The sequence below is a fragment of the Carettochelys insculpta genome, chromosome 2, assembly GCF_033958435.1.
Source record: "Carettochelys insculpta isolate YL-2023 chromosome 2, ASM3395843v1, whole genome shotgun sequence".
In the NCBI taxonomy this organism is placed as follows: Eukaryota; Metazoa; Chordata; order Testudines; family Carettochelyidae; genus Carettochelys; species Carettochelys insculpta.
Genome location: NC_134138.1, coordinates 89,491,021 through 89,505,100, shown reverse-complemented (window position 1 = coordinate 89,505,100; position 14,080 = coordinate 89,491,021). Strand labels below are relative to the sequence as shown.

The 14,080-nt window shown below is 43.2% G+C and overlaps 1 long non-coding RNA gene across 2 annotated transcripts in view; it reads left to right on the top strand.

Annotated features, from left to right (window-relative positions):
• The first annotated feature begins 747 nt into the window (after window positions 1–747).
• LOC142009371 (uncharacterized) overlaps window positions 748–14,080 on the top strand; it is a 40,624-nt gene continuing 27,291 nt past the window's right edge. Inside the window, exon 1 of one of the 2 annotated variants that reach the window (XR_012644443.1) lies at window positions 748–1,033. This is a non-coding gene — a long non-coding RNA (uncharacterized LOC142009371). The remainder of the gene's footprint in view (window positions 1,034–14,080) is intronic. The other variant, XR_012644444.1, reaches the window with a different exon arrangement.

Below are 14,080 nucleotides of genomic sequence, written 5' to 3'. Positions count from 1 at the left end.
TAAGACAATATAAATATACTTGATCTCATCAAAGTCAATGGAACTATAGACATGAGTAAGGCTTACTCTTGGAAGTAAGGTGAGCAGGATACATTTTTTATCCAAAGCTGGACTTGAAGACTTAGGGTATCTTCCAGAACAGTTTTTATTTTTTTCCCAGAAAACAAGGTTTGTATGCTAATAGAAAGTTTAGTATTTTAAAAACTTAAAAAACTTACCACTTAAAAAATTAGGCATCCACTACAGCTAGCAAACAATGCCCAGCTTGAACACTCTGTGCAGATCATGTCTGTCCCTGGTACAGTACCCCTTGACTCTGTCAAAGGAGTGTTATCTTGAGATTGTCAATGCATGCTCCAGGGCAGAAGTGACTTGGTTCTCTGGGGACAAACAAAATGTAACAAGTGACATCAGTCATATTTCAGGGACTGTAGAGCCTACTGTCACTAAATGTCAGCTAAATCTCTATACATGGCTTGCTTCAAATAGTCATTCCTGAAGTGATGAAAGGTGCGGGGGTGGAGTGGTAATTGAGCCAATTAAAGAAACATTTGCTAAGGAGGTAGAGGGGTCCACAGAGTGGTGTGTAACATTCTATTTTGTTTTCCTTCGGATTCCATCAAGGTCTAAGTGGGTGGGAAAAGAACCCACCACTATCTACCAAATGCCTGAGTTAGGACATTAGCTGACAAAAGGCAGGAGGTGTAGACTAACTCACTGACCATTTTTTTTCCTCCTAAAGCTGATATTCTGTCTGCGCTACCTTAAGCACTTTCTGAGAAGCCAGAAACAATTAGCCAGTCTGCCTCAAGCAAAAAAAGGCAACTACATAAGCTGGACGGTCCAGAACTCCTAAGTCGCCACTTGTGGAAAAACTAAGCTACACAGGAAATAGAAACTGAACTGAGATTTAAAGGAAGCTTAGGAATAGCACCATCAGTCTTGATTCTGATCTCACTGACTCTGGTCAGTGTGGACAAAAAGGAATTCCACAGACGTCAGCAAAGGCTGAAGTAATGCAAAACTGGCATAGGTAGGTTCTTTATTAGCTTCCCCTCACCAACCTTTTTTTTTCTTTTTTTTGTAAATGGTACCTGTGAAACAATTAAAGAGAAGAGAAATTCAATGCTATAAAATTATATTTTTTTCCTGGTGAAACTAACCTTAGGCAAATATAATTAGGGACACATCTAGAATGTGGTCTCCTCTGCGCGTGTGGGTTGTTCATGTTAATTAGAGAAGTAGTCAAACACTGCTCTAAGTTCCATTGATATAAATCTGAAGTATAGATTTATCCACAATGTTCAGATCTGGATTTTGATTAAAGGTTGGATTTTGGTTCACCCACTTATGACATTAAGCACTAGCTGTTGCACTCTAGTGGATGATTTATATTGCCAGTAGGGATACATGAACGCTCCAGTCTTTTTGTTGTTGTTGTTGTTGTTGTTGCTGTTGCTGTTGTTGTTGTTTTGGCCACAAACCATGAGTTTAGCCTTGTATGGATTCAGGGTCACAGATGTTGAGGTGCAGGTTCTCTATCACCCCCCATTCCACTTTGAGCAATCTGTATCTCCATTCCTGTCCATCTGACATACCCAGGTTACCTTGAAGTGGAGCAGTGGTAGGAGACGAAGAAAATCCTACTGCAGGAGAGTCACTCTTCCTTGCAAATGCTAAAGTGTTGTTGGGCAGCACTCTCTCCTAACCTCTCTCTCCATAAGGTAGTGGCATCTGGTAGCACTCATACCTTCAAAGCTGCTACACTTGTGCATGAGCAGTAAAGCTCCATAAATCTTTTCACATTAGGTAGGAAATCCTCAAGAGGAACTTTGAGGACTTGGTGTGATGACTGTGGATCGCCCTATAACGCAAAACTAACCTAATTTTGGAGTGGATTCAGGGTTCTAGCAATAATTTGTAGATTCCAAATATATGTCCTAACTCCACCTCAGCTAAAAGAGTTCAAGTGGCAAAAGCCTGATTGTCCTGGCATGGCTTCTTTCCTTTCCTTTCTGTCATGTCTACATAGTTTTGCTGGCAAATGTAGTATTCATTATAAGGTGACCATATTTCCCTATGCTGAATAAGGGATACCTGATAACATTACTTGCATTCAAGAGAGTTTAATGGCAATCAATCAGAACTATGCAGTGCTAGTGTTCAAATTAACATCAAGTTGACTGAGCCCCTTCTAAGAAGAAATACTGCATAGCTAGACTCATTTTATTTACTTTCTTATTTTTTGGGTTTGTCAGGGCCATGTGACACACACACATTCCTGTACACCTCCCTCACACAGGGCTGGGGATGACTGACCAACCTGATTCAACCTTCCTTACCCAGTGCTCTCCACCCTCCACACCTAGCTTGCTCTCCAGGATGGACCCACCTCTCCTGGCACCTGGTACCATGTCTTCTGAAGGCAGCATGTGGGGAGCATGCAGGGTCACAGCTCCCTCCCAAGACTTCTTCCAGGGTTCACACCAGAGTGGGCCAGCAGCAGCCTTTCAGCAGCACTGGGCAGGAGGGAAGGGATAGGAGCTGCTTCCAGCTGAAGTGGGCTGGGGTGAAGGTAGGGATGACCTGGCCTGTGTTTTTCCAGAGGTCATGTCTTCTCTCCAGCCTTTGCATTCCCCTGTGGCTGGGAGCAGCTTGTCCCTTCCTGCCTGCACAGTATAGAAAAGCAGATAAAATCTCCAGGCTGCTGCTGTCCACTGATGTAACACACCTGCCTCCAGGCCTTTGGCTACAATACAGGCAGGGAGGGCCCAGGGAACTTGACTGCAGGGTCTTCGCTGAACCAGCCAGAGAAGTGGCTCAGCAGGGAAGGGTGCCAAGGGGACAGAAGAGCCCCACATCCTGGGGGTGGGATGTAGGGTGGGCACAGGGGGTGCTAAGTGTCCCTGATTGGGAACCTACATGGACAGGGCATGAGCAGGGGCAATAGCTTCCTCTCTTCCACTCCAGAGCTCATCTTAGGGGTGGAGAAGCTCCCCCAAGCCAGCACTGTGTGTGGGGCTTTGGCACATATGGGGCTTGGCTCCTCCTGGCCAGTGCCTCAGGCCAAAGGGTCTTGACATTTCCCTGGGTGCCAGCCCACCCAGAGCAGTGGGGGAAGGAAGGAAGGAACCTACTAGCCAGGCTGTTGGTGAGATTAATGATCTGACCGGGGCTGGTTTCCCACACAGGGCTAGGAGTACTGGCTGGGGAGAGGGGACATGGAGGAACAGCAGGTCTAGAGAGGAGGTGAACAGCCACAGCAGGGAGAGGACAGGGAGAGGAGAAGCATGCAAAGTGCCAATGGATGGGCAGCAAAAGCAACACATAACTGGCTACCGCCGGCTGGTGCCCGCCAGCCACTGCAGCAACCAGCCAGGGCTGATTGGAAACAGGGCCGGGACCAGGGAGCCTAATGAGCAGGAGTCGGCCTTCACAGGGACTGCACTGATGGATCAGCAGAGAAAGCATCCGGTCCTGCATGCCGCAGCTTTGCCTGACCACCAGCCTTGTACACCCATTCCCGCGATTGGCCACTGGACCCCACACCCCTACTAACTGCTGGTGGGTGGGCAGCTGGCAAGCAAGGATCCAGCCAGCAGTACGACCCCCCCCCAGTACTGACGGGAGAGAAGAGACTGAAAATATGGGGCAATTTGCCCCCCTTTTTTTTTAAAAAGGGACACCTGTTGGAGGACTTAAAATGGTGACTGTCCCTTTAAAACAGAGCATCAGTTACCCAAATTCATTATTTACTGCCTCAGATTAGTTACACTAGTTTAATGGGTTCAGGCTTTGTACTGTGGCTTTGCTGACAACTGTGGCATGAAAAAAATAGAAAAATTAAGTCTGCTCCTGTTTATTGCTAAAATTTAGTTGCAGTGTTTATAGAACACAGAAGACTTATTTCTATGAAAACAAATTTAATTTAGCAAAGCAAATGAATAATGCTCAAAGACAAAGACTGAGCTAGTTAAGATATTGTTAATTAAATGCACTATAATTATGGCTAGACATTTCAGAAAAGACTGCAGTCACCATAACAACCTACTAATATTTAATCACATCATTTCCAAATGTGATTACACTTCAGAACTTTGCCTTTTACGAAAACACGGGGCAGTTTTCAATTTTGTGCTTTGTTCTTAATATGACTGTTGATTCCATGCTCTGAAGAGCCCTGCAATGCAATGAGAAAATGTCTGAAAGAGAACAAAACAAGGATGTACAAAACAAGTTGAACACAAATAAATGATTCCATGCAATTTCTTAAGGAAGAAAGAGACACCTTGTGTGAAAATTGCCATCTGAGATTGCAAAAATCATCTTAATACCATACATAAAAAAAAAAAAATCCACAGTTCTCAGATACAAGAGGTCAGTTCTTCCACTCATGTAGAATGGCATATTTGAATAGATACAGTTTAATGAAATTACATTAATTTGGGCCTTAGATTAAGACGGAGGATCTGGCCTGTTATGATACATTCTTGGTCAGATTGGGGTTTTTTTTTGTGGTCTCCATGTCCATGATGACTCATCGTAGAAGGAATACATTTTCAGAACAAACCTTCAGTTTGTTGTAAATGGCTGCATGAAAAAAGGAGCATGACCCTGATTTGTCTGAACAAGTTACGCCTCCCATCTACCTAAACTTTTTGTGAAAAATGCAATCAGCCAAAAGCAGGAATGCTAAATCAGATGCTGGTTTGAGGCCGGATTAAAATGTTGCCCTTCATATTTGATCACTTTGCTCCACAGAGTTGGTAAGAAATGTCTGCTGATGAAAAAGATGAAAGGCTCTACTACACTGAGATGGTGCCAGAGGCTGACGTGGGAATCAGAGTTCAGGCAACAGTCATGGTCAATGGACTATCAGAGGGCTGGGAAGCAAGCTCCGCAGGGGCTGAGTGTAGAAGAGTGTAGAAAACAGGGATTTCAGACTTTCACACTATTTAACACCAACATGCTGGAATGCCATAACAGAAGAAGCAGTTTTTAGGGTTAACCAAAATGCAGTTTATGTGCATTACTGAGGTCAGATGTGTTCTGCTATCCATATCAATATTCACAGAACTATACGCTTCATGGGACATTCATTACATGAGTATAAGACCAGTGGAAATGACATAGTGGCAAGAATATTAGGCCACCAGTTCTCAAACTTTCCGGATACTGTACCCCTTTCAGGAGTGTGACTTGTCCTGCATAACCCCCAAGTTACTCCTCACTTAAATACTATGTGCATACAAAATCAGATTTAAAAAGGCAAAAGTGTCACAGCCACACTATCACTGACACATAGTTTACACATCCTCCGTGACTGAACAGACCTAGTCAACTCTGACCCTCCCTCTGACTGAGACTCCCTCTTTAAGCCCTCCTCTGAAACCCCCCACTCATGCATCTGATGAAGCAGGTCTTTGCCCACAGAGGCTTATGTTCCAAAATATCTGTTAGTCTATAAGGTGTCACAGGACTTCTTATAGTTTACTTCCTCATTTTTGCCTTTTCATTATAAAATCAGTCCATGTGGAATATAAATGTGCTTATATATCATCATGATATGGACTGTATAATAGTCTATAGAGCAATGTAAACAGTCATTGTCCATATGAAATGTTAGTTAATGCTGACTTCACTAGTAGTTTTTATGTCAGTTATAAAACTAGGTAAAGCTCTAGATAAGTTGCAGTTTCCTCTGGAAGACCTCTGCTTACATGTACCCCTGGCTGAGAGCCACTGAATTGGGCTACACTAGAAAAAGCAAAGGGGGTTGCAGTCCTAACCTGGGCTGCATAGTTTTCATCCCATTTTTGCAGCCAATTAGAAGAATCTAAACTGTGTGTGTCTGTTTAAGTGGTGGGGGAAACGGGGTTATCTCTGTCTATTAGAGGCATGGCCTGGATGTGAGGTTTACAACTTTTATTTTGGCAGAGTAGGGATGCTAGAACCTATATTAAATAGAGCAGTAACAGTAGCTGTGTATCTGTTTTGGGTACAGAAAAAAAAATTTGTACACCTCACACCTCATTTTTTTTCATCTGTAATACTCCTGAAATCTCAGGCTGGGGCAGAATAGCTTGAAGGGGAGAAAGACTCAGTGGATATGAATCCACACCCATAGTGTGGGGGGCAAATGCAGTGACACTGCTCAGTGTGAGTGGGGGAAGCAAGGCAGAATCAGGCCAATGTTAAATGATCACGTGTGTTGGTGAAGCCTTGTTGCTCTGTGGTTTTCTTAAGAACAATAACTAGTTTCTCATTTTCTAAAGCAAACTACTTCAGGTTACAGTAGCCTCTGTCAAGTCTCTGCTCACATAGCTAACTGACATGACTTGATAAATAGGTTGAATAGCACAGCGACTCCTGCAATCTGGTATTGATTTACTATCAGCATCCCAGGCACTGCCAAATTACTATTTTATTGGGAAGGAAAATAGGGATCCCACAAAGCAACACTTACTCTTGAGAAAGTTTGGCAGGCTGCCCTGATAAGAGGGACGCCGTAGCCTTAGTCTGTTTCTCCCAGTGGGACTGCTGCAGCATGAGGATTCTCTTACTAGGATACAGCAAGAAAACTACACAGCATCTACTTCTTTCTCTGTCTTTGACACTCATTACGATAAGACATTTGGGAACAAATGGTTACAAGGCTCTAATTTTGTGCCTGTGTTTTTGCACATACAGTCTATCACACATATAATGAATTGTGACTTCTCAGCGTGAATAATTGCATGTCAATTGCTTATTTGATCACACCCGTCCTGTCACATCAGCCTAGATTGCTGCCCATAAACTCATTGGTTAGAAATGGGCAGAAAGCAAACAGGAAGGTGTGTAAAATCAAAGCAAATATGTTCTAAATATTTCAGAATTTCAGAGGCATGTGGAGCCAGGGACTTGGTTAGGCCCTATATAAAGATACAGCACCTGATTCTTTTCTTATTTACATGTTTTACATTGTTACAGTTCCATTGATTTCAGTAGTTACTTGTGACGGCCACTGGTGTTGAGAGGAAAATCAGACCCAGTGATTATTTTTATTTCAGTCATTTGATTTCATATTCAGTTGTTAAACCCCTCTGAAATTGCTTGTGCTGACTCTTAAAGGTAGGCCAAAGAGTATCAGTTTTACCCCCCAGAACGTAAGGAACTCTGGGAGTTATTGTTCCCAGGGCTGCTGGAGTTTTAGGGCTCACAGCAAGCACTACGGGGAAGGGAGGTTTTACATAGGTAACTCCCCTTATTCAGAATAAGGGGAGACCTGCAGGAAGGATGTCATGCGTCTGGTGTCTCTAGTCACAGGATCAGAAAACCAGACTGACAGGGTTTCAAAAGGAAGGGTGGGATTGCCACCTATCCTATTCTCATCCAGACATCCAGATTTCAGCTTGTATATCTGAGTGCCATGTGACAAACCCTGATGTGCAGGGTTGTTTTTCTTCAATGTGGCGGGGAGGAGAGGTGGAGCAGGGGTAAGGCCCTGGGGGGACAGATGGAACAGGGCCTCATGGAAGAGGTGAAGCAGGAACAGGGCCTAGAGGGAGGACTTAAGGCCTGGGAGAAAGACTCCTTTTGTGTTCCAGTTAGCAGCTATTAGAAAGGTGGTAATTCTAAGGAAAGGTCTATACCGGAATCCAGAAGAAACCTTAATGAGAGCTGGATGGTTCGGTCAAGTGCCAAAAGAAACACGTGGAGACATCTCAATAAGGAAGTTAATGAGTTGCAGCTGATGAACCTAAGGAAATAGTTTAGTGGGACGAGACAAAGGCACAGTTTGGGGCTGTACGTGATGCTCACTTTGTTGTCTAAGGCCCAAGAGCTGAAGTTCTTGGAAGAAGGAGGTCCGGCATTCTCACCGTGCAAAAGGGAGAAGGACTGAAAAGTTTGCTTTCATTTTGGACTTATTTTTACTTTGATTCTTGTTACTTCAGAAGGGCTGGAGTATTCTAGATTATCTGGAGAGTTAAGCCAGTTTGCAAGAGGGAAACTGAGATAACACCTTCATTCCATGACAAGAACTTTCATAGTTCCAGTGTGTTTAGAGCTGAAGATTTGGTTTAGGCCCATTTCTGGTTGTAATAATACACTGACACGAGCATGTAAATATAAAGTTAATAACACTATTCTGTACTTAGCAATGGAAAAATACATAATTGCACTATCTGCAAGTTTTTTCATTATTTTATTAAAATACACCTGAATAACTGCTTGACAGTTACTATTCATGCATCTCTGGGATCACGAGCTCTTCAGGGAAAACATTTTGTGTTGTCTGTATGCTATGCAGTGTTGCTCAGTTTCACTACTACTAAATAATGATATATTAAAACTAGATTTTGGGTATTATGATTTTGAAGAACTTCTAAAATGTGTTTCATAACACTGAAACGTTTAGTCTTTCTTTTCTGATTTATAAAAATGATTTGCTCCTGGCTAAGATCTTGTAAACTTAATTCTAACCCAGGGTTACATTTTGTATCAGAGTTATAAACTCCTGAAAACACGTGGTTATAATGGAAGCAATAACAAATCTGTAATGGTAGCAGATGTGAATGAAGCAGAACATTAAAAGTAGACTCACTGCATTTTCTAGTGGGATGGATTCTACATGCATATCACTTGGATATAATGCATTTTTATTTTCTCCCCCTGGTTACATGTAGCCACTTCTGTGTTATGTACTCAGGGGACCCATAGGCATGGCTGTGAGATTGTAGAGAAAATCAACAGGCATTTGGTTGCGCACTCTCATTAAAAAAGGCTTGTGACCCATCAAGACTTTTTTACTTGTCTGTCCTCCGGAGCCTGTAGAGAACAAGAAAAGGTGAAACAGATTTCTTTAAACTCTCTGAAGCTCTGAATTAATCCATGATAGTACGCTACTAACCTCATCTGAATTACACCAGGGATTAATTTGACCCCATGATTGCACTTGCAGTAGTGCTTGTTCATCTTTGACCATTCCGTGTCCTCTGCAGTAGCATTATTTCAGCATTAAAGGTTCAATTTTAGTCATCAGCGCCCAACTCTTATGTACTACAATCACTTTTCTTGCTCTTTCAGAATTTCTTTCACTTCTTTTTCCAGCCTCTAGGAACCCCCATACTTGTTCCATTTTCATACTCCTCCTTTATTGCTTTGGAGCTGATTTTGATGTCATCTGATGACAAATTTTTGACTGAATCTTCACAAGCCCTCACAATATTTGCACTTGCAACTCACATCTTGAAACATCTGAGTGACCAATTTGCAGTGGCTAGTAATGATGGAAACAAAAAAGGAGAGGCTGGGCTGTATATATAGGGTGAAATCCTGGACCCATTTAAGTCAGTGTGAATTCTCCTGCTAACTCCAGTGAGTCCAGATTTCAACCATATTATCCACTGGGACCCCTTCCAGCCCTCCTTTTGGGCCTCAATTCACAGTAGGCTTATTTCTGGTAAACAAATGCATTCAGAAGCAGAGTTCTTCAGGTAAATCTGAATTTGGCAAACAGTTCCATCCAGTTTAATCACCAGCCAATGGCAAGGGAGAAAGAAACACTGTTCCTAATAAACAAGATTTGTACAATACAAGCAGTATACTTCATCCGCACTGTTAAAAAGGCCTGAGATCTCTTGGCAACAACCGAGATGCAGCAATGCTTGCATTTGCGTGTACAACTGCTGTGATTATACATATATTTGGGCTAAATAGTCTTTTAGCTGGAAATGGGTGACAGGAGAGGGCTCACTCAATGATTCCCTGTTCTGTTCACTCCATCTGGGGCATCTGGCATTGGCCACTGTTGGAAGACAGGACACTGGGCAAGATGGACCTTTGCTCTGGCTCTGCGTGACCATTCTTATGTTCTTAAGTAGATGCCCAACAAGTCTAGGAGAGCACAGGCTGTGTGAATGTGTGCACAAACCCATTTTTATATCCACAGATTTACTTTTAGCCCTTGAAGAATGCTGAGTAGTTTATAAGATACAACAGTGTCTGTAAAAGAGCAAGCAGTCCTGTAGTGCCTTAAAACTAACAAATTTATTAAGTAATGAGCCTTTGAAGATAAGACTCACTTCTTCAGATTTTTGGATCAGTATCAGTTTTCCTTCCAACTGGCACATTATTTATATTTTTCAAAACTGAACTTCATCTGTTATCAATAATTTTGTGTCATCTTCACATTTGCTGTTATATTGGTCACTTCTATTTGCAGATTATCCATAATAATGTCAAACCAGACTAGTCTTATTGTGAAACCTTAGGCCACCCCACTCTTAACCTTCTTCCATGTTGAAAATTGATCATTTATTCCTACTCTTTGCTTTCTGGCTCAGGTAGTTCATAATTCATTTAAATACATTACCATTTGTGCCAACCTGTCTACTGTACTGCTGTTCTATAGGCCTGAAACCCTGGCAGAGTTGCAGTAAATGGGAGTTTTGATGCTGATTTCACACCTGGTTTATAGCCCTGACTTGAAGATTTCAACTGATCATTTTGTTTCAGCATCTGTACTTTGGACTCTTCAGTCTCTGACAGTAACCTCATCTTTATTACCTGAAAAGAGTAGGTCATCTCTCCCCAACATTCTTTGTCAGAAAGATCAATGCAGAGGAATCATTTAGCTTCTATATTGTTATCTTTAGCCTGACTTGCTTCAGTCACTCCTTGTAATCCAGCAGACCCACCAGTTCTCCCACAGGATTCTTGCTTCTGTTATACTCATTTAGTTTTTATAACTTTGACACTAGCCCTCTCAGAATCATAGCAACGTCAGGGTGGCAGTGACCTTGAGAAGTCATCAAGTGCAGCCCCCTGAGCGAAGACAAGAAAATTCCTGACAAGTATTTTTCCAACCTGTTCTTAACACCCTCCAGGATTCCATGCCCTCCCTTGGAAGCTTATTCCAGAGATAAACTACCTCTATAGTTAGGAAGTTTGTCCTAATGTAAATCTTCCTTGCTGCCAAGTAAGCCCATTGCTTCTTGACCTATCTTCAGTGGACATGGAAAACAATTAATTACTCTCCTCTTTATCCTTAATACATTCGAAGACTGTTATGAAGTCCTCCTAAATTGTCTTTTCTCAAGACAAGACATGCCCAGTTTTTTTTAACCTTTCCTCATAGGTCAGCTTTTTTAAACCTTTTATCATTTCTGTTGGTCTCCTCTGGATTCTCTCTATCCTAATTGCTATCTTGCATTATGCCTACCATGGTTTATGGTACTTTCCATTGGCTTCACTAGGGCTGGATTTCTTGTTTATTTGTTTTTCTGAAGGATACCTGTTTCACTCACTGTACTTGAGAGGCCCATTTAGTATGGCTTACTACTACATCAGCAACTCATCAGGCATGACATATTCCCTGCACCTCACACACTGTCATGACCTTTATTCAAAAGCTGACATATAATATATCAGTTGAAATCTAATAACACGATGGTCATTGATGTCACTGAAAGTGAACTCTGACCTGCAGTTCTAGCTCAGCCAATGACTAATCCTCTTGCAGCTTTGCAAGGGAGAGGTGTGACCCTAAGCATCTCTCTCTTTACACCCTAGGCACAGCTGCAATAATCTTTGTATAAACTATACACTGAGGTAGCTTTTGAAAAGTAGTAACCCACTCATCTTTAATATGTTTCCACGATGTATGCATGTATGTGGTGTGCATTAAGAGGGACAGACAGATGCTGGAATTCTGACTAAAACGTTTTTAAACCAGGTATGTTGGGTGAATCAGCAAACAGATCCACCCTGGATAAAGGAATAGGTTTGCTTCTCAGTCTCAGACCAGCCTGGTCTTCAGGCAGAGACAATGATGATTTATTTACATCTGACATAAATAAAGCTATCAAACTGACAAGGGGAGGAGACAGCATAGGTGAAACTGTCTTGAGAAGAACGTGTACCTCGCCAGATTACATTATAAACATTTAGATATATATGGTCACTTTTATTCACATGCAGTCCTTTACACTTAGTTTTTAACTTGCCATTACCTAGCCTATGCCCTATTGTTAATATATTTGTTTTATTTTTTACTATAAACCAGTGAAAGGCAAACATTTGGCCTGAGGGTCACATTGGGTATAGAAATTTTATGGACAGGCAGGAAGGGTAGGATGAGGGAGGCTGTGCCCACCCAAACAGCCAGACATGGCCTTGTCCCTACCCCCTACCCATACCACACAGAAACTCAGGGTATGACCTTCTTGTTGATTGTGAGGTTCCTAGTCAGGGAGCAACAACCGCAAAGCATTGTGAGACAACCAGGTGCTGTGACACTGTCATAGTCTCTGGAATCTTGCTTTCTTACATTTAAATTCAGTCTCTGCTCCACCAGGTCAGTAATTTAGGCCAAAAGCTGCGTGCACCAGGTGCATATGTGCCTCTTGTCCACAAAGCAAGTAGTGCAAACTTGTGCCCTCTGTGCAGTAAACTGGATATTCCCCGCTCTGATTGGAGAAGTGACATTGGTGTGGGGATTCTAATCCCCCCAAGTGGCCCTGATCTGCCCCTCCCCACCCAAGCCTCACCCCTTTCCTGGCTCATCCTCTTCCCCTTCTACCCCACCTTCTCCCCACCTGCCTCTTCCTGTGAATGCACCACCCCACTTCCAATTGGTGCAGGGACAGTTTCCTCATCCACGGAGCATTGCAACCTAGGAATAGCACTTTTGGGCTGCCCCGCTGTGGGAGACGGGTGGGACTGCCCCACACTCATCAGAAGTGGTGCAGCTTTCATGCTGAGTGTGTGATGGGGGGACACGGATGATACATGTAGGCCCCTGTGCACCCCCCGTGCATCATCTTTGCTTATGGGTGTGCTGCTGTCTTCTCCTTCCATTGTTACACCAAAGGTTTGACTCTGTCAGTGACTCATTCCTCTGCCAGGGCCCCTCTCAGATCAAATATGGACTTTGGGAACTGAGCGCTATATTTATTGTACTAACAAGGAACAAGGACTTTGGCCCCCCCCACGCACTCAGTTACAATGGCTGGCTTTACCTACCGCATGCTCACTTCAAACACTCACAGACTTCAAAGCCCAATTCAAAGAGTTGTTTTTATTACTTTTGTAACCCTTCTGCCAGGTGGAGCCAGCAGAAGCTGGGGCATGTTCAATATCTAGGGGTTCCTCTCCATTCATCCAACACAAAACTAGCTTAAGCCCCTACCCGGTAGCCTGGCAAATTCACACACTACCTTGGGCACCTCTGAGAGGCAATGCTTCCCCACTCGGAAGCAGAGTCTGAGTGTTGAAAGAGACTTTTAATAAAAGAGAGAGAGGTAACTTAGCATTAGTTGTTGAAAACACCACGGAGTTCATAAACATAATCCATGAGTAGTTCCACCCCAAGTAGGTTGGGCAGGGTCCTCTTCCTCTCAGGTTCTTAAGCCCAGCAATCTAAATGTCCCTTTCACATGCCCACCGTTTCTATGAACCCCACTCACAGTTGCTGACCTTGGTTAAAACAAACTCATGTCAGAGGTGCGTTCACAGAGTTCACCCCCCATCCTGAATGGGGGGCGGTAAAGAGGCATCTTATGCACTCCACAGGTCACTCACTCTCTCCCTGGTCACTGATCACCACCACCCGACTGGGTGCTCCTTACGCCTCTCTGCCACCACCCTTCAGGCCATTGCCACCCTGCTGAGTGCTCATGACATCTCTTCATCAGCCACTCTGCTGCATATTCATTCTCTGCTCCAATATGTTTATGGGGGCAGTGGTTTTGGGCAAGAAGCCAGTGATTTCAGCTCTTGACCCAAACCACAGCCTAGCCACAAGATATGTCAGTATCCATGGGAGTAAATTTAAAATAATGAAAGAGACCCCTTATGGAGCGCCTTAGCTCTACCACTGAGACAGTGGGGAGTCATAGGCTGAACCTCTCTAACAGCTAATACCTGAAAGACACTGAGCCTGCTGATTGAGAGTCCTACTTTTCCCCTCTCCCTCACAGAAGTCTGGCAATGGAACCCTTGTCCATCTGAAGTCCTTTAACCCAACACTGTCTCTCTCTTTTTGAAATTTTCTCTCAGTGGATGTATCTTATTTTTCTTTTGTAGCATTGCTCCC